The sequence below is a fragment of the Manis pentadactyla genome, chromosome 12, assembly GCF_030020395.1.
Source record: "Manis pentadactyla isolate mManPen7 chromosome 12, mManPen7.hap1, whole genome shotgun sequence".
In the NCBI taxonomy this organism is placed as follows: domain Eukaryota; kingdom Metazoa; phylum Chordata; class Mammalia; order Pholidota; family Manidae; genus Manis; species Manis pentadactyla.
In genome coordinates, this window is record NC_080030.1 from 53,376,477 (window position 1) to 53,398,098 (window position 21,622).

At 41.5% G+C, this 21,622-nt stretch overlaps 1 long non-coding RNA gene across 1 annotated transcript in view; it reads left to right on the forward strand.

Annotated features, from left to right (window-relative positions):
* Window positions 1-214: 214 nt before the first annotated feature.
* LOC130679933 (uncharacterized) overlaps window positions 215-21,622 on the forward strand; it is a 71,202-nt gene continuing 49,794 nt past the window's right edge. Inside the window, exon 1 of the long non-coding RNA XR_008992928.1 lies at window positions 215-358. This is a non-coding gene — a long non-coding RNA (uncharacterized LOC130679933). The remainder of the gene's footprint in view (window positions 359-21,622) is intronic.

Consider the following 21,622-nt stretch of genomic DNA (forward strand, 5'->3'; position numbering starts at 1 on the left):
GCGGTGGTGGGAGTAGGGGGTTGGGTGTCAAGGCAGTGCTCAACATTGAGAGCCCCACGGGACAACTGTGAGAAACCTCAGTGCTTCATTAGCATAGGTATTCTTTGCAGGCTACAGAGTACAAATATTCCTTCTATGACTCTAGTCATTATTACTTGAATATTACCCCCTGCAGCCTTTATAGCTGTGACATCAGTCTCTGGCAAAAGGAAAACCCAAGTGAGCAACTGTTCATTCTTTCTGTGAACTTGGTTGGTGGTGAAGAGGCAATGTGGCAAGAGCCACAGAGGCATGGCAAGACCTCCCTGTGATCCCTTCTCCTGAGCGATAATGGGCTGGCATGTTTTCATAAGAGCGAGTAAGTAGCATTTATTATAATTGTTTCCAGGAAAATAAGGTGTTCTAGTGTACATAGCTTGAGCTTCCTATGTGATGGTGACAGATCTAAGAACATAAATACTCATTTGTTGAACTGCACACAGAAGTCAGCTGGTGAGAAATCAGATGAACTGGCCCTTTAACTCAAGGCTACCTTGTCTTCTGGTTAGTGACTAACAACCCCTGTGATAAATGGGTGGCTCATTCAATTATCAAACCAGGGCTTTGTCTCTTAGAGTCCCTCCTCTTAGGATTTCTATGGGAATTTTGTTTCTTGGGACCAACCCACATAGCCGCCAAATTAGCAAGTGAGGTCAACTTCTGATGGCCTCAGGGTCTTCAGTTGGCTAGGTAAACTGGTCCGGGCTGAGGAGGGCCTCAAACACCAGGTAAAGGGGACGGGATGCATCAAAGCAGGGCCAAGTGTCAGTTTTTATGTTGGGCCGGTAATCCTGAAACTCTCGTAGCTCTTATGTCTCATCTGAAGGCCCCTAGTTTCTCGCAGAGGAGTAACTCTCACACCCAACCTCTAGTCTGGGTGCATAATTGTGAGAACTAAATAAACATGCACACACAGAAGCTGACACGACTCCTCCCTACCCTGCCTCGCCCTTCCACGCCCAGGTTTGGAGAGCATTCCCACCCTGCACCTGGGGACCTCCGCAGGGGCCACACCCTTGCACTGACTCAGGAAGGCTGGCCTCAGCACTCTCTGGAGGCCTGCGGGTACGGCGGCCCCTCTGCCCAGGGCTCTGTGCCCTCTGCCCACACAAGTGAGGCGACAAAACAGAATTCACTGCCTTGGTGACTCTCCGGAGACGGTTTCTCACAAGGCGTGCTGAGGATTATTCAGATGGCAGTTTCTAGTCTCTTAGGGTACAAGAAGGTACAAGGACATCTTGCATAAACCTAGCAAGGTAGAGCTGCTCTCAGAATAGATGCAGTAATTTACCAATTCATAACGTATTTGCTGAGTAGCTTGTGCATACCAGGCAGACACTGTGCTAAAAGAAAGGCTGAACAAGGATGCAGAAGGCGTGGTCTTTGCTGTTAAGGAGTTCTGTGTTTAACAGAGGACACACATGCTGCTCAGATATCAGTTGCCCACCCCCTGCTCTCCACACATGTCTGACATCTGGTTGGAGGTGCTGGGATTTCCAATTCATGGCTGGGAAGCCCTAAGTCTTCCCAAGATATCTCTGTGTACTTATCTATTGAAATGTAAATATAAAAAGATGTATCTATATGTACGACTAATTCCAAAGGGCTTGAGATTCCTCTGTCTCTGGGCTGTGTCTACACATGCTGCTTCTGATTCCTTTCAAACACACCTAGATGCCAAACCCAAACTTACTGCTACTTTCTTGCAACAACCTACTCATAAGGCTAGTTGGGTTTTCTCGGGGAAGAAGTCTCATTATAGAGTGTGTAGACTTTTGTATCGTGACAGCTCTCCTCAGCCATTTGTTTCTCCTTCCCTTATTCTCCCCACCTGCCCTGATTCCTCATCCTTTTCTGAGGTGCTCTTGACGTTTTTTTTGAGGTCTTAGCACCAGACGATAGTTCATGCGGGAACTCATTGAATCCAAGTGATCTTAAGAAAATGCTTCCCAACAGAAGTGTTTCTTGTCCTAGGAGAAGTCTCATGCCTGCTGCTATGGCAGAGAACGTTCTCTACCTTGTTACACATATTGAAAGTAAATGTCATTAGTGGCAGGTGTCCTCACAGAGATCTATTGAAGGTACTCTGGACTGACCCAGGACGAGAGGTCAACTTGTCCCGGAGAACTGAGGAAGACCTTCACGGCTGTGAGGCAGTGACGTAGCTCTGCGTGGGTGAAGGAGGAAAGCGCAGTTTGGCTGATCTCAGCAAGGGTCGAGCTATTGTTCTGAGCAGCCTCATAACCGAGGGGTCAGTGCAGGGCAAACACAGCTGCAGGTCGTGGGGCGTCCAGGCGGGTGGAGAACAGTTTGTGGAAGGGACAGGAGCTGATCCGTCCAGGCAGCCATGGCAGCTGGGAGGTCTGGCCAGGCAGGTTAGGGTGCTGGCAGGGAGCAGTGTGTGTGCACATATGCATATATAATAGCTGAGTGGAGACAATGTGTGGAGATGCAGTGAGCCAGATGATTCGACCAAAGCTAACAGGATGTAATTGAAAAGGAGGCTCCAAGAGCAAAGTTCTCATCCTGGGAGGGAGGGAAGGAACTCGCAGAGGCTTTGAAGGTCATATAGGCTCAGAGGCTCTGGGATTCAGCTGGGGGTTATTCGGAGCATAGAGTAAGGAGAATCCCGACATTGAGGTTAAATTAACATCTAAGTGAAGCCGAGCCGCTTGAAGAAGGGCCCCACCTGTTCTCTCTGATGAAGTTCAGAGGCGCAACTGAGGTGGCGTGGGGAGCGTGCCGAGTGGGAGGAGACTGGCTGATGGCAGAGGATCAAAGGGCAGGAAGCTGGGCGAGAGGCAGGCAAATCATCGCTGTCTTCACCTTCTGGCATCGAAGACCCTTCTAGTTCTTTCAGAACTTGGAGGGGTCTCAACTCTTTCCTTTTCTGGACTTACATGTGTATCATAATTTCAGAGCTTGATTCTAGGCCAAGAGGCACTGTCTTATTTTTTCACTTTAGGAATATTTCTCACTGATACTGAGCCAGACGCAGCTGTGTTTGACCCACGCTTATGGTCTCCCCTGGGGAAAATGGCGCTGTCTACGCGTCAGCACCCACGTTCTGGAGCCAGGCTGCTTGGGTTTGAATCCTGACTTGCTTCCACCACTTGCTGGCTGTGTGACCTTGGACAGGTTACTTAACTTTTCTTTGCCTCATTATCTATAACTGTAAAATGCGGATAATAATAATGCCTACTTCATTAAGTGGTTGTGAGGATTAATTCAATTAATTTAGATATTAAAACATTTAGAACAGTCTTTGGCACTTAATCAGCAATCAATAAATGTTAGCTATTATTAACTTATTTCTTCAGTGAGGCCTGAGTGGATCTAAGGCCTCAAACAATATATTTTGAATGCCTACCATGTGCCAGATACTGTGCTAGGAACTTGGGGGTATTTCAACAAAACAAATAAAAACCCCAGCCCTATGGGATCATCCTTTTCTGTTGATTCAGAAACAAAAAGCAGGATTTTCAGAACTGTTCTCAAGGGGAGCTGCGAGAATTCCTTTTCATATATTTTTTCCTGAATAGCCATTTTTAAGGATTGAAGTAACAGAGTCTGAGCTAAAGGCGTCAGCCAGGACAGACCTAACCGCGACGACTCCCTCCTTTTAGGAAGCACAGGTTCCCTGCCAAACCTGCTTCGAGTCAGCTGCAAACCCAGAGCAATGCTCTCCTTCCTTGAGAACTGCGATTACTCTGTGAGTCTTCTCTCCCTACTTTTTATTCAGTGTAGGATTGGTGACATGTTCTAGAGGGGGGTTCCTCAACCTTGACATTGCTATTTTGTGACAGATAATTCTCTGTTGAGGGGATGGCCTTTCATGTTGTAGAATGTTTAAGAGCATCCTTGGCCTCTATCCACTGAAGCCAGGAGCATCAGTGTGACAACCAAAAATGTCTCCAGACCCTGCCAAATGTTCCCTGGGGGTGAAATCTTCCCTGGTTGAGAGCTCCTGCTGATCAGTGTCACAGGGGACCAGGCAGCTCAACACAGCCTCAGTGCCCACCCTGTTCTAGTCTCGGTCACCTGTGCAGCCTCTCTGCCACCCCAAATCTGAGTGCTTCTCCCGGCCCAGGATATTCTGTGCTCGCCACTCATGGCCTCTACAACGTCATCACACAAATGGGCAACCCCAGGAGCTGACGCGCCGGCTCACTGATGACTTGAGGGTGGGTTTGTAGATAGACGGATCTGCATACTTCCTCTTTTAAGGGAAAGGCAGCTGCTTCCACCTTTGTGTTGTTAGGGGTCTCAGACCACACTTGCAGAGGGCAGACTGCACACCAGCGCAATGGTAGCATACAGCTCTTTCCCAGGTAGCTACTCAGTTCAAAGCACTTGAGCAGAGAGTCAGGTATGATTGGTGGCATTATTTTTCTTTACATTTTTTTTCTCCTCCGTGTTACAATTGCCTAGGCTGGATTCCACTTGCCTGAGTATTTGCAGAGATGGTTTGATTTAGTTCAGACCTTATAGTCAGTTCTGAAATTCTTAAAAGCATTTGCAGAGAGGGGTCATCTCTGCAGATGGCAGGGCTCATCAGTGATGGCTGCTGGCTCTGAGGTAAACTGAAGGGCCCAGGTGCCCTCACTCACCAGCTTCTCCAAGGATATTCACTGGCCCTTCCATATAAGTGTCTACCACAGTACACATTTCTGGAATAGTGGCTTTTCTTCAAAGGTGACTGCCACGTGACCAAATCATTTTAGAGTCAGAACTGAATCTGGTATTTATGTTTGGATATTGATTTTGAGGGCACACTAGTCCTATTATTTTTTTCTAAGTCAAGTCTTGTTTCTTCGTAAATTGCACTTTGAAAGATGTGGGCATGCAAAGCTTGAGGGAACTCAACTTATTTCAAGTTTATAAAATGATTTTCCAACTCAGCTGTATCTTGCTCTCATGCTGTCCTTGACATCACAATTCCTGCCCCTGCCCCTGCTGCTTCTGGTTCTTTAATGAGTTGGGTCTCTTTAAAGGGATTGATTATAAACCATTGTTATAGGGTTTTTCTTTTTTTTTTTACTTTGACAGATGCCTTTTAGTTTTGTTCATCATGTTTTTGTGATGTGTTAAAGTAAAAATTTTTTAAATTAAGATATCATTGATATACCTCACATGAACAACATTGTGGTTTCAACATTCAACCATATTATCAAGTTCCCCCTGACACCCACCCATTTCAGTCACTGTCTATCAGTGTAATAAGATGCTATAGAGTCATTACTTGTCTTCACTGTGCTGTATTGCCTTCCCCATAACCTACCTATTTTGCGATAGTGAGTTATAGTGTCCCTTATTCCCCTTCTCCCTCCCTCCTCCCTCACTATCCACAACCCTTCCCTTTGGTACTAGTCCCTTCTTGGAGTCTGTGAGTCTGCTGCTGTTTTATTCCTTCAGTTTTCATACTCCACAAATAAGTGAAATGATTTGGTACTTGTCTTTCTCTGCCTGGCTGATTTCACTGAGCATAATACTCTCTAGCTCCATCCATGTTGTTGCAAATGGTAGTGTTTGTTTTCTTTTTATGGATGAATAATATTCCATTGTGTATATGTACCACATCTTTATCCATTCATCTACTGATGGACACTTAGGTTGCATATTATGGCTATTGTAAATATTCTTGCAATAAATATAGGGGTGCATCTGTCTTTTTGAATCAGGGGTCTTGTTTTCTTCAGGTAAATTGGAGTGGAATTCCTGGGTCAAATGGTATTTCTATTTTTAGTTTTTTTGAGGAAACTCCATACTGCTTTCCACAATGGTTGAACTAATTTACATGCCCACCAGCACTGCAGGAGGTTTCCCTTTCTTTGTATCCTCACCAGCATTTGTTGTTTCTTGTCTTTTGGATGGTTGCCATCCTAACTAGTGTGAGGTGATATCTCACTGTGGTTTTAATTTGCATTTCCGTGATTATTAGTGATGTGGAGCACCTTTTCAAGTGCCTGCTGGCCATTCGAATTCCTTCTTTGGAGAAGTGTCTGTTCAGATCCTCTGCCCATTTTTTAATTGGGTTATTTGTTTTTTGGGTGTTGGGGCATGTTCATTCTTTACATATTTTGAATGTTAACCTCTTATCAGATAAATTGTTTATGAATATATTCCCCCATATCGTAGGATGCTTTTTTCTGATGGTGTCCGCTGTACAGAAACTTTTTATTTTGATGTAACCCCATTTGTTTATTTTTGCTTTTGTTTCCCTTGCCTGAGGAGATGTGTTCAGGAAAAAGTTGCTCATGTTTATATTCAAGAGATTTTTGCCTATGTTTTCTTCTAAGAGTTTTATGGTTTCATGCCTTACATTCAGGTCTTTGATTCATTTTGAGTTTATTTTTGTGTATGGAGTTAGACAATAATTCAGTTTCATTGTCTTACACACAGCTGTCCAGTTTTGCCAACACCAATTGTTGAATAGGCTGTCATTTCCCCATTGTATATCCATGGCTTCTTTATTGTATATTAATTGGCCATATATGTGTGGGTTTATATCTGGGCTCTCTATTCTGTTCCATTCATCTATGGGTCTGTTCTTGTGCCAATACAAATTGTTTTGATTATTGTGGCTTTGTAGTAGAGCTTGAAGTTAGGGAGCATATTATCTCCAGCTTTGTTCTTCCTTCTCAGGATTGCTTGGCTATTTGGGGTGTTTTGTGATTCCATATGAATTTCAGAACTATTTGTTCTAGTTCATTGAAGAATGCTATTGGTATTTTGATAGGGATTGCATTAAATCTGTAGATTGCTTTCAGCAGGATGGCCATTTTGACAGTATCAATTCTTCTGTCATAGGGTATTTTTAAAAAATGGCTCTAACATTATGGGCAAGAAAAAATGCGGGAAAGAAAAGAAGCCATATTGAAAAGACACAGTGAAGAAGAGAGACACTGGAGAGTTTTGAAATGATGTGTGTCTGAAAGCTGGGGCCTGCCAGGAAGCCAGTGTGTGGCTTGCTCCATGGTGATGGCATCTCACCTGACTTCATAGCCATACATGCCTCAGACAAACAGTTTCATATTGAAGCTTGTTTCCTCTTGAAGACTGCATTCAGTTGTCTCTCATCGTAGTTCATTCTGAGTTGCACAGCTCAGACAGAAATGTGAAGAAACCTGAGGATGTGGTTTGCTCAAGGCTATTCAAATCAGTGTCTCAAAATACATGAAAGGTTTCTATCCTGGAAAATGTCCTTCTTCAAGTCACCTAAATACAGCCTCAATTCCTATCACAGCTTTGCAAAGTCCTTTCTTCTGCCCTTGGTAAACTTGACCAGAAACCAAACAGAATTCTCTTTTTCTCCTTTCTCATAGAATGTGCTGGTTTAGCTTATATGTTCTCTGGTTCTCAGGCTCAGATCTTGAGAGCATAGGGGATGGGAAATTTTAGAGAGTTGTTTGAAGAGAGTTTTATCTCTTTTCTCAAAATAGCACTGTTCTTAACCATGCTTTCTCAATAGCGTCTTCCTTCTCCTGGGAACTTTCTGTTCCTACTGATAAATGTTAGGTATGAACCTGTCCAATCTTGTTTCACAGTATCTGTCTACATCACTCAGGAATTCAAAATTAGTGCACCATAAGCAACACCTACATGCTAATTGTCTCAGGTAGATCAGACCAAATACAGAGTTAGGTTCTAGGAGACACTTGCCAGCTTGACTGTTCCCTCCTTCAACATGAAATTCACTGGAAGGGCTGTTTTTGAAATCCATTTTTTCAGACTTTGTGGTTGTATGGCTTAACAGCCAGGTGTGATAAGGAGACAAGAAGGAAATCAACAGCTTAGCTGAGAAAAACACCATCTCATGATATTATGGAAAGAACAGAAAAGTGGTCTTAGAATTGGCCCCTAGACTAAGTACACTACTGGCTAATGATTGCTGAAATAAGAAAAAATGCAAGGTTTCCAGATACCTCTACCTGAGTGCAAGATGGGCCAGTGGCTCAGGTGACAAATTTCAAATTGCAGTGACTATGCCCTTCACAGCTTGGCTCCACTCCCCTCCCTCAACGTCTCTCCATCACACATGGTCTCACATAATCCCATCCAGAGTGGCTTTAGCGTTCTAAACACCCACCCAAAATCCTAACTTTGCTCTCCATTAATTTTTTCTTTCTGTACCTGGAAACTTATTTTTCCCATGGAAGTAGCTCCTGGAGATCCTCTATATCCTATATACACAAATCTGAAAAGCAACAGAATTTGGGTGGCTGTGGCTGAGCTAGAGCCCTTCTTACTCTCCACTCCCTCTCTTTATCTTCATAGCTCTTTAGTGAGATATACATGCAAGATTTCATTTATTAATTCAGGGTGGAGGGAAGAGAATTTTGGGGATAAGGTTTGGTTGGAGGGAATGAGGTCTGTTTTTTTCCCCAATTCTGAGCTGAAGCAAAAATGATTAATACTTTCCTCATGTGAGATTTCAGATTCTATCAAGGGGCAATGGCTGCTGTCAGAGGCCTGGGGAGAGTCAGGTACAAGCAGAGCCACTGTGGGGACCAGGTAGGTCACGTGGCACAGAGTGAGGCTTGCAGTATGTGATAGGGATTCCTGAACCGAGTGGAGAATTGGACTTAATGACTTTTAGCACCAGATGCTTTCTACTCTAAGTCTTCCCTGACAGTAAGTTTTCTTAGTAATTTCACAGTTTTTTTTATTAGAAACGCATTACCATAAGGTAATACTTTCATTATGTTTGTTTTTCTTCTTGCAACACTGTCTTATTTCAACAATAGATTTAAAATACGGATTGCTTTAAGAGAGAATAAAAAATAATCGTTTTTTTATTTTGGTGGTATCGATTATACAGCACAACTGCATTTAGATTCCACCTGGCTGCAGCCTCCTGCCTGAGTGACAGATGGCTTCTCATTGCTCCTTGTCAGAGGGTTAGAGCAGGTCTCCAGTAAAGGTCTTGGAGAAGTTAGTAAATAGTATCCTACTACCCACCATGAAGCACAGAAAGCTCTCAGCGAATTCCCTCCTGAGTTACGCTATGAGGAGTGGTTGCCATGGCCTGACCGTGGATGCCTGCAAATTTGATCTGACCAATTGACATTTATCTGGAGTAAAATGAGGCAAGCATAAGGCAGTGATTTTTTTTTCTTGGAGTTAATTTGGTTCATTTTAAAGGCTCTGTTTTATTCTAATTCTGTTCTTCCCATATCTAGATGTTAAAATGTCCTTCCATTAAAAAAAAAAAGGTGGGAATAAATAGAAGGGACTTGTCTTTCTTTCTTTGTACTGCCTGTACTTGATAAAACCCTGTCATTCCCTAAAGTTTTGTTCTGTTTTTGAAATTTTACTGGTCTTGAAATCACTATTATAGAGGCAGTTGCCAACCATAGTTTTGGGGAACAAGTCTTAAAGTTCACCATTCTCCTGGACCCTGGGCACAGCTGGCCTCTGATAGCCTTTGCACGGCCTTTGGTTGGGTGCCTTTAGTGCTTTGTTGAAAAAAAGTTGTGACCATGTCTCTCCTTCCCAGAGCATTATTTGCACTTACCTACATTTTTCAGTGTTTTTCATTCTGGAAAATAAAAAGGTGGTAGTGGGAGTGGGCTCTATAGGAGTTGTGTAGGGGGTGAAGCTGATGAGAAATTTGGAGACCCAGTAACCATTCCAACAGTGTGAGGTCCAGAATTGCTCTTGTATGGTCCATGTGAAATAAATCCTGAGGAGTAGAAGTGCCTGGAGTTTGTTTCAGATGAAACAAGGAGTGGCCCCTGGGGAGTGCACCGCGTCATTTGGTAGGTGGGACCTGCTGGATGGGATCCTGTCACTTGCCCCAGCGCTGGGAAGCATGTCTAGCTGTGCTACAGGCTTTACCGGTCTGATAGCTCAGGGAGCCTGAGGCACTCGCTGTACTAAGTCTACCATAAGAAAACTGAAATAAGATCAAGCAAAGCTAGAGCTGGAAGAAATAGAATACTGGTTTGCTACCTGTGGTGCAGGAGACTCAAGAGAAGATTTAGATTGTCTTTTGTGGGGAGAGTCTTTTGGACACTCTGCACTGGGAAAGGAGCTGAACACTAATTTCTCCTCCTTGATCCTGCCTTGCCTTGGGGGCTTTGGTGTGTGGAGAATACTGACGAATTTTAAGTATCATTGTGTTCTGATGCAATTAACATAATTACTTGGGACTCAAAGACAGAGACAAACCACTGAGATTGTGCACGGTGGTGATGGTGATGAGAGAAGGTGATCTGAGATTTCCCCTTATGTAAGAGGCACTTCCAGTATCAATTGTTGGGGTGGGGGAATGGGAAGTGGATGGAGAAGAATTTATTCACTCAGCTCCCTTTCCCTTGGTTATAGGTTGGTTCCATGAGGCATCGATTCTCCTGAATTTCTGGGTTGTGTTCACATAAGCTCCCTGAAAAATTCTCTTGGGGCTTCATGACTCAGCATCAACAGGACAGCTAGTGTAAGGGGCAAAGAGTAACACTGCCATGAGACAAGTGCTATTGGGTAGGGACTACATTCTAGAAGCTGTTCAGGGCACAGCAGAAATAGAAAATGTACCTAAATACCTGACATATGTGAAGCCAAAGGGATCTGATGTGGCACCTAGGAAGTTTGATATAGTCTGTGCCTTGTACCACTCAGATTCAGTTGGGTACTATATCTGACACCCATAACTAAAATGCAGAGCTTCCATTTTTGTGAGAATGAAATTTTCTCACATATTCCTCAAAAGAGGAAGTATTAGTTCAATCAGTCATAGAGTTAGTCTCAAGGTGGAAGCCAGTTATAGCTCTGAAAAGATCGAAAGCAAGAAGATTAGTAAAACAAATTATAGTTCCTAAACGTGTAGCCAGTCCTATGGCCCTAATTGACTTTCATCATCTTCTTGCTTCACCACGCATTCTAGAATTCCCTTTTATTCAACCACTACTGAATTGGCCTGGATGATTTGCCTGATGGTTGACCCAGATCTTTATCCTTAAGGGATCTGAGCCCTTAGTTTCCTTGCTTTTATTTGGGTTATGATGACTGCAATTGCCCATTTGTCATTCTCACAGGGCATAGAATCACCAAGAGATGTCCCAGTGTATCTCCTGGATTCTAAACATACTGTTCCCTGACCCCCTGTGTAGAAGAAACCTTAGAACTTAATGTTAATCATGGTCAATTATTCCTATGGTACTGTCACTCCTTCATATGGCTGCTGGTTTACTGCTAGATGATCTAGTGGTAGTTAAAACTTCAAGTTCAATGGAAACTTTACTGTGTCCTCTGATTGATAGTTTCTCCCAAAGAACTAAGACTTCAAACCTAGTAGAGTCAAAGACTACAAGGAAAGGAAGCATAGATTCTACAAATGGGGTACTGGTGAGAAGGCTCCATTCTACTTGGACTACTAGGTTTTAGCGCCCATGTATTTTAGCTGTTGGGGATGGAGCACTCTATCTCAATCTTTGGTTGAGTGTTTTCCACATTCTAGAGGCAAGTTTCCCCAAACCATGGAGTTTTGATCCTGAGCTAGCCCCTTCTTAATTTATTTAACAGATTACCATTTTGTTAAGCCAAATATCTCAGAATGATGGAGCACACAAGAAGCATAGATACACTGTCCATTTGCCTATATTTTTGAACTTCTCTGTTGTTAAAAAAAAAGTTCTTTGATTTAAGGCAATGATGTACAGGTTCCCAGTTGATAAATCAGGTACTCTTTAAGCTCTTGGTTCATGGTACTGGAGGTACTGAAAGCAGAGAAGGTAAATATATATCTGGAACTGGTATCAATTCTGGTATGGTCAGGTATAGGATTTGATTTTACCCTATTTTTAAGCTAATAAGTTAAACCATTAACTATTTTATGGATGGTATAAGAAGATGCAAGACTCTTAGATCAGAGAAAAAGACTTGTTACTCTCTGCTTAGCATGCAGCATGATGTATGTTGGTTCCCCTTGTCTCCAAGTCTCACAGAAGGGCATCCCAGATAAATGCAATCAACTTTCTAGTTCCAAGTTGAGGTTTCAGCATCAGTCACTGTGGTCAGAAGGTTAGGCATTCACATCTAACAGTAGCTAGTAGTAGAAGCTCTGTGACAGAGAGCACAAGTGTTGGGTCAATACAGAGTCTCCATTCATGGGCCCATTTTGCAACTACAGTGGTGGCCAAGGAGAAAGGCTGGCTGCCATCCATAGGACAAGTTGTCTTCTCCTGGTGGTTAGTGCCACTCCACAGTGGATAATCCCTGTTTGGCATTTATGTAAGATGCAGAGATCCGTGTGGCTTGTGTCCATTCACACTGGTTCATCTGTATACCTTTTTGTCAAACTTCCAATCTTACTCCTTCTGAGGAGTCCAGTTCTTGAATAAAAATCTATGTGTGAGAGGATTAAAGATGGTGGCATGAGAGATGAGACAGAGGCCTCCTCCAAAAATCACATATAATATGAAAATATAGTTAATACAACTAATTCTGAAAGAGCAACAGGAACTGCATACCAGACTGCATATACCTGGAGAAGAGAACAGACCTCACAGAACAGGGTTATGTAACAAAGCCATGATCGGTGGGACCTAAGCCTTTCCCTTACCTTAGCTCACCAGAAGGAAGAGAAACAGAGCAGAGATGGGGTGGAGGCCTAGGACTGCTGAACACCCAGCCCTGGAGATCTGCTCTGGGAGCACGAACCTACATTGCATGGTGCTCTGGAGATTAGTGGGGTTGGAAAGCTAAGACAGGTGGAATACTTGGGGAAACTGAGATTCCAGCCACTTGTGGAAAACACAGACCCACATCTGGCTGCTCTGGGACAAAAGAAAGTTGGGCAGTCTGAGAGACTTCCTAATGGTGAGAGGGCTGCTAAAGGGTCCAGGATTGCACAGAGCTTGCTACTCAGGAGAAAGGACAGGTGGACAAAATTGTCCAGGTGCACTCTGCCAAGCAGGTTGGGAACTTTCAGGAACTTCAGGCAGTCCATCCCCCTGGCTGGCTTTGCAGCTCCGAGGCCTCCTACCAATGTACACAGCCTGCAGCACCTTCCTCCCAGCTGGCTGACAATGGCTGGCAAACAGGCAGCTTATGTCCTGGCATCAGGCCAGCCAGAGGGAGGCCCCATCATGGCAGCTACAAACGCAAAACATAGAGGCTTACACCTGAGCACATGGCCCACTGGTTCTGGCAGTGGAGACAGGCACAGCAGCCGGGAAGCAGGAAACAGCTGTTTCTTCCTCCCAGACCCAGCACCATTCATCTGTGACCCCTGACATCACTCCAGGGGCTGAGCAGCTCCAGAGAGTAGAGCTTCTGGTCACTAGAGGGAGCCACATACAAATATGAAACATCAAAGGAATCTGGTTCAAACCAAAATCCAAGAAACACCAGAAAAAGAGCCAGGTGAAACAGAACTCATCAATCTTCTTAAAAGAGATTTCAAAATAAAAATCATAAACATGCTCATGGAGGTACAGAACAATATTCAAGAACTCAGGGAAGAATTCAGGACTGAGATTCAATCATTAAGGAATACAATATTTGAAATGAAACATACAATGGAGGGATTTAAAAGCAGATTAGATGAAGTAGAGGAGATGGTAAATGGAATAAAAATTAGAAAAGAGGAATACAAAGAAGCTGAGGCACAGAGAGAAAAAAGGATATCTAGGAATGAAAGAATATTGAGAGAACTGTGTGACCAATGCAAATATTCACATTATAGGGGTACAAGAAGAAGGGAGAAAAAAAGGGATAGAAAGGTACTTTGAAGAGGTAATTGCAGAAAACTTCCCCAATCTGGGGAAGGAGATAGTCTCTCAGGACATGCACAGATCTCCCAACACAAGGTACCCAAGGAAGACATATAATAATTAAAATGGCAAAGATCAAGGAGAAGGACAGAATATTAAAGCAGCCAGAAAGAGAAAAAAAGATCACATACAAAGGAAAACCCATCAGGCTATCATCAGACTTCTCAAAAGAAACCTTACAGGCCAGAAGGAAGTGACATGACATATCTAATGCAATGAAGCAGAAGGGCCTCAAACTAAGAATACTCTACCTGGAAAGATCATCATTTAAATTTGAAGGAGGGATTAAACAATTTCCAGATAAGCAAAAGCTGAGAGACTTTACCTTACATAAACTGTCTCTACAGTGTCTTTTGGAGCAACTACTATAGATGGAAGTGTTTTTAAGGCTAAATAGATATCACCAGAGGTAATAAAACCACAGTAAAGAAAGTAGAACAATTTATTACTAAGCAAATGCAAAATTAAATCAACTACCCCCAAAATCAGTCAAGGGATACACAAAGAGTACAGAATATGATACCTAATATATAAAGAAAGGAGGAGGAAGAAAAAGGAAGAGAAAAAGGAGGAGAAAAAATAAAGAACCTTTAGATTGTATTTGTAATAGCACACTAAGTGAGTTAAGTTAGACTCTTAGATAGTAAGGAAGTTACCCTTGAACCTTTGGTAACCACAAATCTAAAGCCTGCAATGGCAATAAGTACATACCTATCAATAGTCACCCTAAATGTAAATGGTCTGAATGCACCAATCAAAAGATATAGAGTCATTGAATGGATAAAAAAAATAAGACCCAACTATATGCTGCCTATAAGAGACTCACTTCAAACCTAAAGACATACACGGACTAAAAGTGAAGGTATGGAAAAAGATATTTCATGCAACTAATAGGGAGAAAAAACCAGGAGTTGCAGTACTTGTCTCAAACAACAGAGACTTCAAAACAAAGGAAGTCACAAGAGACAAAGAAGGATATTATATAATGATAAAGGAGTCAGTCCAACAAGAGGATATAACCATTATAAATATCTATGCACCAAACACAGGGGTATCTACGTATGTGAAACAAATACTAACAGAATTAAAAGGGGAAATAGAATGCAATGCATTAATTCCAGGAGACTTCAACACTCCACTCACTCCAAAGGACAGATCAACCAGACAGAAAATAAGTTAGGAGACAGAGGCACTGAACAACAACACATTAGAACAAATGGACATAAAAGACATCTATAGCACTCTACACCCAAAAGCAGCAGGATACACATTTTTTTTCTCAAGTGCACATGGAACATTTTCAAGAATAGATCATGCACTGGGCCACAAAAAGAGCCTCAGTAAATTCAAAAAGATTGAAATTGTACCAACCAGCTTCTCAGACCACAGAAGTATGAAACTAGAAATAAATTACACAAAGAAAATGAAAAATCCCACAAACACATGGAGGCTTCACAACATGCTCCTAAATAACTAATGGATCAATGACCAAATAAAAACAGAGATCAAGCAATATATGGAGACAAATGACAACAATAATTCAACATGGCAAAAATCTGTGGGATGCAGCAAAGGCTGTGCTAAGAAGGAAGTATATTGCAATATAGGCCTACCTCAGGAAAGAAGAAAAATCCCATATAAACAGTCTAAATTCACAACTAATGAGACCAGAAAAAGAAGAACAAACAAGGCCCAAAGTCAGTAGAAGGAGGGACGTAATAAAGATTAGAGCATAAATAAATAAAATCGAGAAGAATTAAGCAATAGAAAGAATCAATGAAAGCAGGAACTGGTTCTTCAAGAAAATAAACAAAATAGATAAACAATTAGCCAGACTTATCAAGAAAAAAAAGAGTCTACACACAAACAGAATCAGAAATGAGAAAGGAAAAATCACTATGGACACCACAGAAATACAAAGAATTATTAGAGAATACTATGAAAAATTATATGCTAACAAACTGGATAATTAACTTTCTAGAAAAATACAACCTTCCAGGGCTGACCCAGAAAGAAACAGAAAATCTGAACAGACCAATTACCAGCAATGAAATTGAATTGGTAATCAAAAAACTACCTAAGAACAAAACCCTTGGACCAGATGGCTTCACCACTGAATTTTATCAAACATTTAGTGATGACCTAATGCCTATCCTCCTTAAAGTTTTCCAAAAAGGAGAAGAGAGAATACTTCCAAACTCATTTTATGAGGCCAGCATAACTCTAATACCAAAACAAAGCAAAGACACCACAAAAAAGGGGAAAATTACAGACCAATATCCCTGATGAACATAGATGCAAAAATACTCAACAAAATATCAGCAAACCGATTTCAAAAATACATCAGAAAGATCATCCATAATGATCAAGGAGGATTTATTACAGGGATGCAAGGATTGTACAATATTAGAAAATCCATTGTCATTCACCACATCAACAAAAAGAAGGACAAAAACCACATGATCATCTCCATAGATGCTGAAAAAGCATTTGATAAAATCCAGCATCCATTCATGATAAAAACTCTCAATAAAATGGGAATAGAGGGCAAGTACCTCAACATAGTAAAGGCCACATATGACAAACCCACAGCCAACATCATACTTAACAGCAAGAAGATGAAAGCTTTTCCTTTAATATTGGGAACAAGACAAGGGTGCCCATTCAACCCACTTTTATTCAACATAGTTCTGGAGGTCCTAGCCATGGCAATCAGACAACACAAAGAAATAAAAGGCATCCAAATTGGTAAGGAAGAAGTTAAGCTATCACTGTTTCTAGATGACATGATATTGTACATAAAAAACCCTAAAGAATTCACTCCAAAACTCCTCGATTTAATATCTGAATTCGGCAAAGTTGTAGGATACAAAATCAATGCACAGAAATCTGTGTTATTCCTATACACTAATGATGAACTAGCAGAAAATCAGGAAAATAATTCCATTCATAATTTCATCAAAAAGGATAAAATACCTATGAATAAATCTAACAAAGGAAGTAAAAGACCTAGACACTGAAAGCTACAAGACAGTCTTGAGAGAATTTAAAGAAGACACCAATAAATGGAAAGACATCCCATGTTCATGGGTAGGAAAAATTAATATTGTCAAAATGGCCATCCTTCTTAAAGCAATCTACAGATTCAATGCAATCCCTATCAAAATACCAACAGTATTCTTCAAGAAACTAGAGCAAATAGTTCTAAAATACATATGGAATCACAAAACGCCCCAAATAGCCAAAGCAATCCTGAGAAGGAAGAATAAAGCTGGGGGGATTACACTCCCTGACTTCAAGCTCTACTACAAAGCCACAATAATCAAAACAATTTGGTACTGGCACAAGAACAGACCCATACATCAATGGAGCAGAAAGAGAGCCCAGATATAAACCTAAGCATATATGGTCAATTAATATATGTTAAAGGAGCCATGGACATACAATGGGAAAATAACAGCCTCTTCAACAATTGGTGTTGGCAAAACTGGACAGCTACATGCAAGAGAATGACACTGGTTTATTGTCTAACCCCATACACAAAAGTAAACTCAAAGTGGGTCAATGACCTGAATGTAAGTCATGAAACCATAAAACTCTTAGAAGACAACATAGGCAAAAATCTCCTGAATATAAACATGAGCAGCCTTTTCCTGAACCATCTCTTTGGGCAAGGGAAACAAAAGTAAAAATGAACAAATGGGACTACATCAAGCTAAAAAGCTTCTGTACAGCAAAGGACACCATCAATTGAACAAAAAGGCATCCTACATATGGGAGAATATACTTGTAAACGACATATCCAACAAGGGGTTAACATCTAAAATATATAAAGAACTCAGATGCCTCAACACCCAAAAAGCAAATAACCCAATTAAAAAAATGGGTGGAGGATATGAACCGACACTTCTCCAAAGAAGAAATGCAGATGGCCAACTGGCACATGAAAAGATGCTTCACCTCGGTAATTATCAGGGAAATGCAAATTAAAACCGCAGCAAGATATCACCTCACACCAGTTAGGATGGCCAGCATTGAAAGGACTAGAACAACAAATGCTGGTGAGGATGCAGAGAAAGGGGAGCCCTCCTACACTGCTGGTGGGAATGTAAGCTAGTTCAACCACTGAGGAAAGCAAAATGGAGGTTCCTCAAAAAACTAAAAATAGAAATATCATTTGACCTGGGAATTCCATTCCTAGGAAATTACCCAAAGAAGACAAGTTCCCAGATTCAAAAAGACATATGCACCCCTATGTTTATTGCAGCACTATTTACAATAGCCAAGGTATGGAAGCAACCTAAGTGTCCATCAGTAGATGAATGAATAAAGAAGAGGTGGTACATATACACAATGGAATACTATTCAGCCATAAGAAAGAACCAAATCCTACCATCTGCAACAACATGGATGGAGCTATAAGGTATTACTCTCAGTGAAATAAATCAGGCAGAGAAAGATAAGTACCAAATGATTTCCCTCATTTGTGGAATATAACAATGAAGCAAAACTGAAGGAACAAAACAGAAGCAGACTCACAGACTCCAAGAAGGGATAAGCGTTTACCAAAGGGAAGGGGTGGGGAAGGTTGGGTGGGAGGGAGGAATAAGGGGATTGAGGGGCATTATGATTGATACACATGGTGTGGGGGGACCATGGGAAAGATAGTGTAGCACAGAGAAGACAAGTAGTGACTCTGTGGCATCTTACTACACTGATGGACAATGACTGCAATGGTGTATGGGGGGGACTCGATAATAAGGGTGAATGTAGTAACCACACTGATATTTTATGTGAAACCTTCATAAGAGTGTATATCAATACCTTAATAAAAAAAATCTGTGTGATTTTTCAGGCCTGACCATAGGTAGTTAACAAAGGTTTTACTGGCAGGTCTCACTAGGAAAAGCTGCCCTCCTCATGCAAGACTTGGTGCAGAGCCAATGCACTGCAGCTTCTGAAAAGAGTTGCAGACAAACACTCAGGCTCTCTAGCTGGTTAAGCTCTTTGAATGTTTGTGTTCCTAGCCAGGTGCCTGCAGTCCTGGGTCTCTCTATCTGAGGCCTTGGACAGAGCTCCTCTTTAGGTGCCTCTGCTCGGGCCTCCTTATGGGGGAAGCCTTGAAATCACCTCTTCTTCCTCTCAGTACTGAGCGCTTTCCCACTCCTAGACCTCTCTCCTTGCCCTCACCCTGACCCCAGGGTCCATTAAACTGCCAGTCTTTTGTTCTGAGCTCCTTCAACAGAGAGAGAACTCCGACATCCATGCTGACCCACCTGCTCCTTAGCCAGCACACCATCCCTTGGAAGAAATGGGACAGGGGAGTTGGCACTTTCTCCAGTTTAGACTTTTCTTATACTATCACAGTTACTGATTACAGGCTCAACTCTTTTATGCCTCCTTGACTCTTTGTGTCTCGTTGCTTCAGTTGGCTAACCCACAGCTGGCAGCTCAGCTCTCTCCAGCACAGTGGAGCTCCTGACACCTTCCAAATCAAGCAATTTTCCCATTATTCAGGAGTTCATGTATATGTTTATCTTAACCCATTTTTGACAACCAAAAGCTACAATCTCACAGCACCTACATCTACTTCTGTCTTGTCATCTGCAACATGTACCAGTCAGGACACCAAAAACTACTCAAGGTATTTCAAGTATGAAGGGATATAATACAGGAAATTCAATTCCAAGAAAGCTGTGTGAAAGGTTACGGGAGCCCAGCCACTGCCAGCTTCTAGGAACTGTGGGTAATCACTATGGATCATCTCAGGTTCCTGAAGCACCAAAGTGGGTGATATGCAGGGGGACTCCTGGAGAAATTCGAATTTCAAATCTGCCATCTGCCAAAGACAGGCCTGACCATTGCCTGGAGCAATCATAGCTTCTCTTTCTATCCCACGTCCCAGATCTGATGTGCTTCTCAGTGGCAGAACCTAGACTGAAACTCTGCTGATAAGAAACTACAAATGTGGTTTTCAGGCTTCCAGGTCCTGGGATATAGGAAGAGCCTAGGAGGGAGCAGGAATGGTATTGTTATACCTCTAGACAATCTGGCCCAGTGTATTATATCAAGATTGTGTGACTTCCTCCTGTTTAAGGACTGCTTCTTTTATCTTCATGCCCCTAACACCCAGTACACTGAGACTGGCACAAGGCAGGTAGGTATTCAGTACACTGATATCTCTCAGTCTGCTAATTCTAAAGGAGTAAGAGTCCTGAAGTCTGGCTTTGTAGGTTTTAATAAATAACGTAAGTGGTTATAAGATAGATTTTTTTTCTATTTTATTATTTCCAGGCATAAAGCTCAATCATGTTTTCTAACCAAAACTTTCTCTTAGTTACTCTTAAGGGCAAAGCTGTCATATATGGCCCTAGGTTTGCTGACATTTGTTTCTATATTAATGAATACAAATAACAAACATTATAGTTGTCTACTGGAGAAAAAAATGATTTTGTCTCATTCCATTCTCAATAAAATAGTGCATAAAATTGTGATAACTCAAAAGTTGCAAAATATAATAGGTAAGCAATACTTTTATAAAGCTTTTTATTTTATGAAACACTTGTGTACTATTTTCTTTCTCTCCTATCAAGTCTGTGATGAAGACAATAATATAGTTCCCTCCATTTAATTGACAAAACATCCTTTAAAAAGTTGAGCTACCTTTTGTTCCCTGCTTAACATTTTTTTACTGTGTTTGAATCATTTCAAGATATTTTTGTGTTTTGAATGTGTTATATTTTTTCTTAGGTTGAACATTTTTCCTCTAGAGAAAACCATAGAATACTTATATTTCTGACCACACACACAAAAAAAATTAGACAATATTACTATTATCACTTCTAGGGTTGAAAAGTTTGAATTTACCTGATACAAATCCTTACTTCAGCAACATCCCCAAAACTGGCCATGGAGCTTTCACTTAATACTTCATTAACAGTAAATTCATTTACATTCTTAGGCAGCCCATTCTTTCTTGGACCACCAATATATTACTGAGCATAAACCATTTCTCTTTCACTTCACCCGCTTGGTTCTCATTTTGCCTTCCAGAGTAACCCCATGTTAAATCACATCTCTACAGCACATGTCAATACTGTAATACTGTAAAATATGTGGTGTGGTAGAAAGAACACTGCACTAGGAATCAATAGACTTGGGTAACTTTGTAACTACCACTAATGACCTTTTCATTCTCATTATCCCTGCATTTTTTTTCTTCTAACATCTAAAATCACAGGGTGATAGAAGAAATGAAACTGAACATTTGTGCATCCCTTTTTTCTGTGAATTTAGCACTGCTAAGCATTCCAGGAAAGGTTGAGGAATTTTCCATGTGTCCTGACACTGACCCTATGGCATAGAAAGTTTTTCTCACCTATAGATTTGTTTCTAGCTCCTATGGTTAATGGGGCTTTGCAACTGAATTCTGGCCAAGGAAATGTGGATGAAGAAGAGTGCCACTTCCAGACCTGGCCCCTCTAAACCTCTGCTCTCTCATGCTCTCTCTCTCTCTCTCTCACACACACACACACACACACACACGTTTCTGTTTTATATTAGCAGGTGTTTAAACACTAGATAGGAGAAATACAAATTGAAACAATGGTGATATACTGTTTGGGCCATAAAAGAAAATATTAAACAGACTGGCAATAAGAAATGTTGGGAAAGGATGTGGGGAAAAAGGCTCTTTCATGTACTGCTGGTGGTAATACATGATTTGGGAGCTCAGTTTGTAAGTATTCGCTGAAATAAAAATAAAACAAAATATACTTTCTCCAACATTTGCTCTCTTGAATCTACCA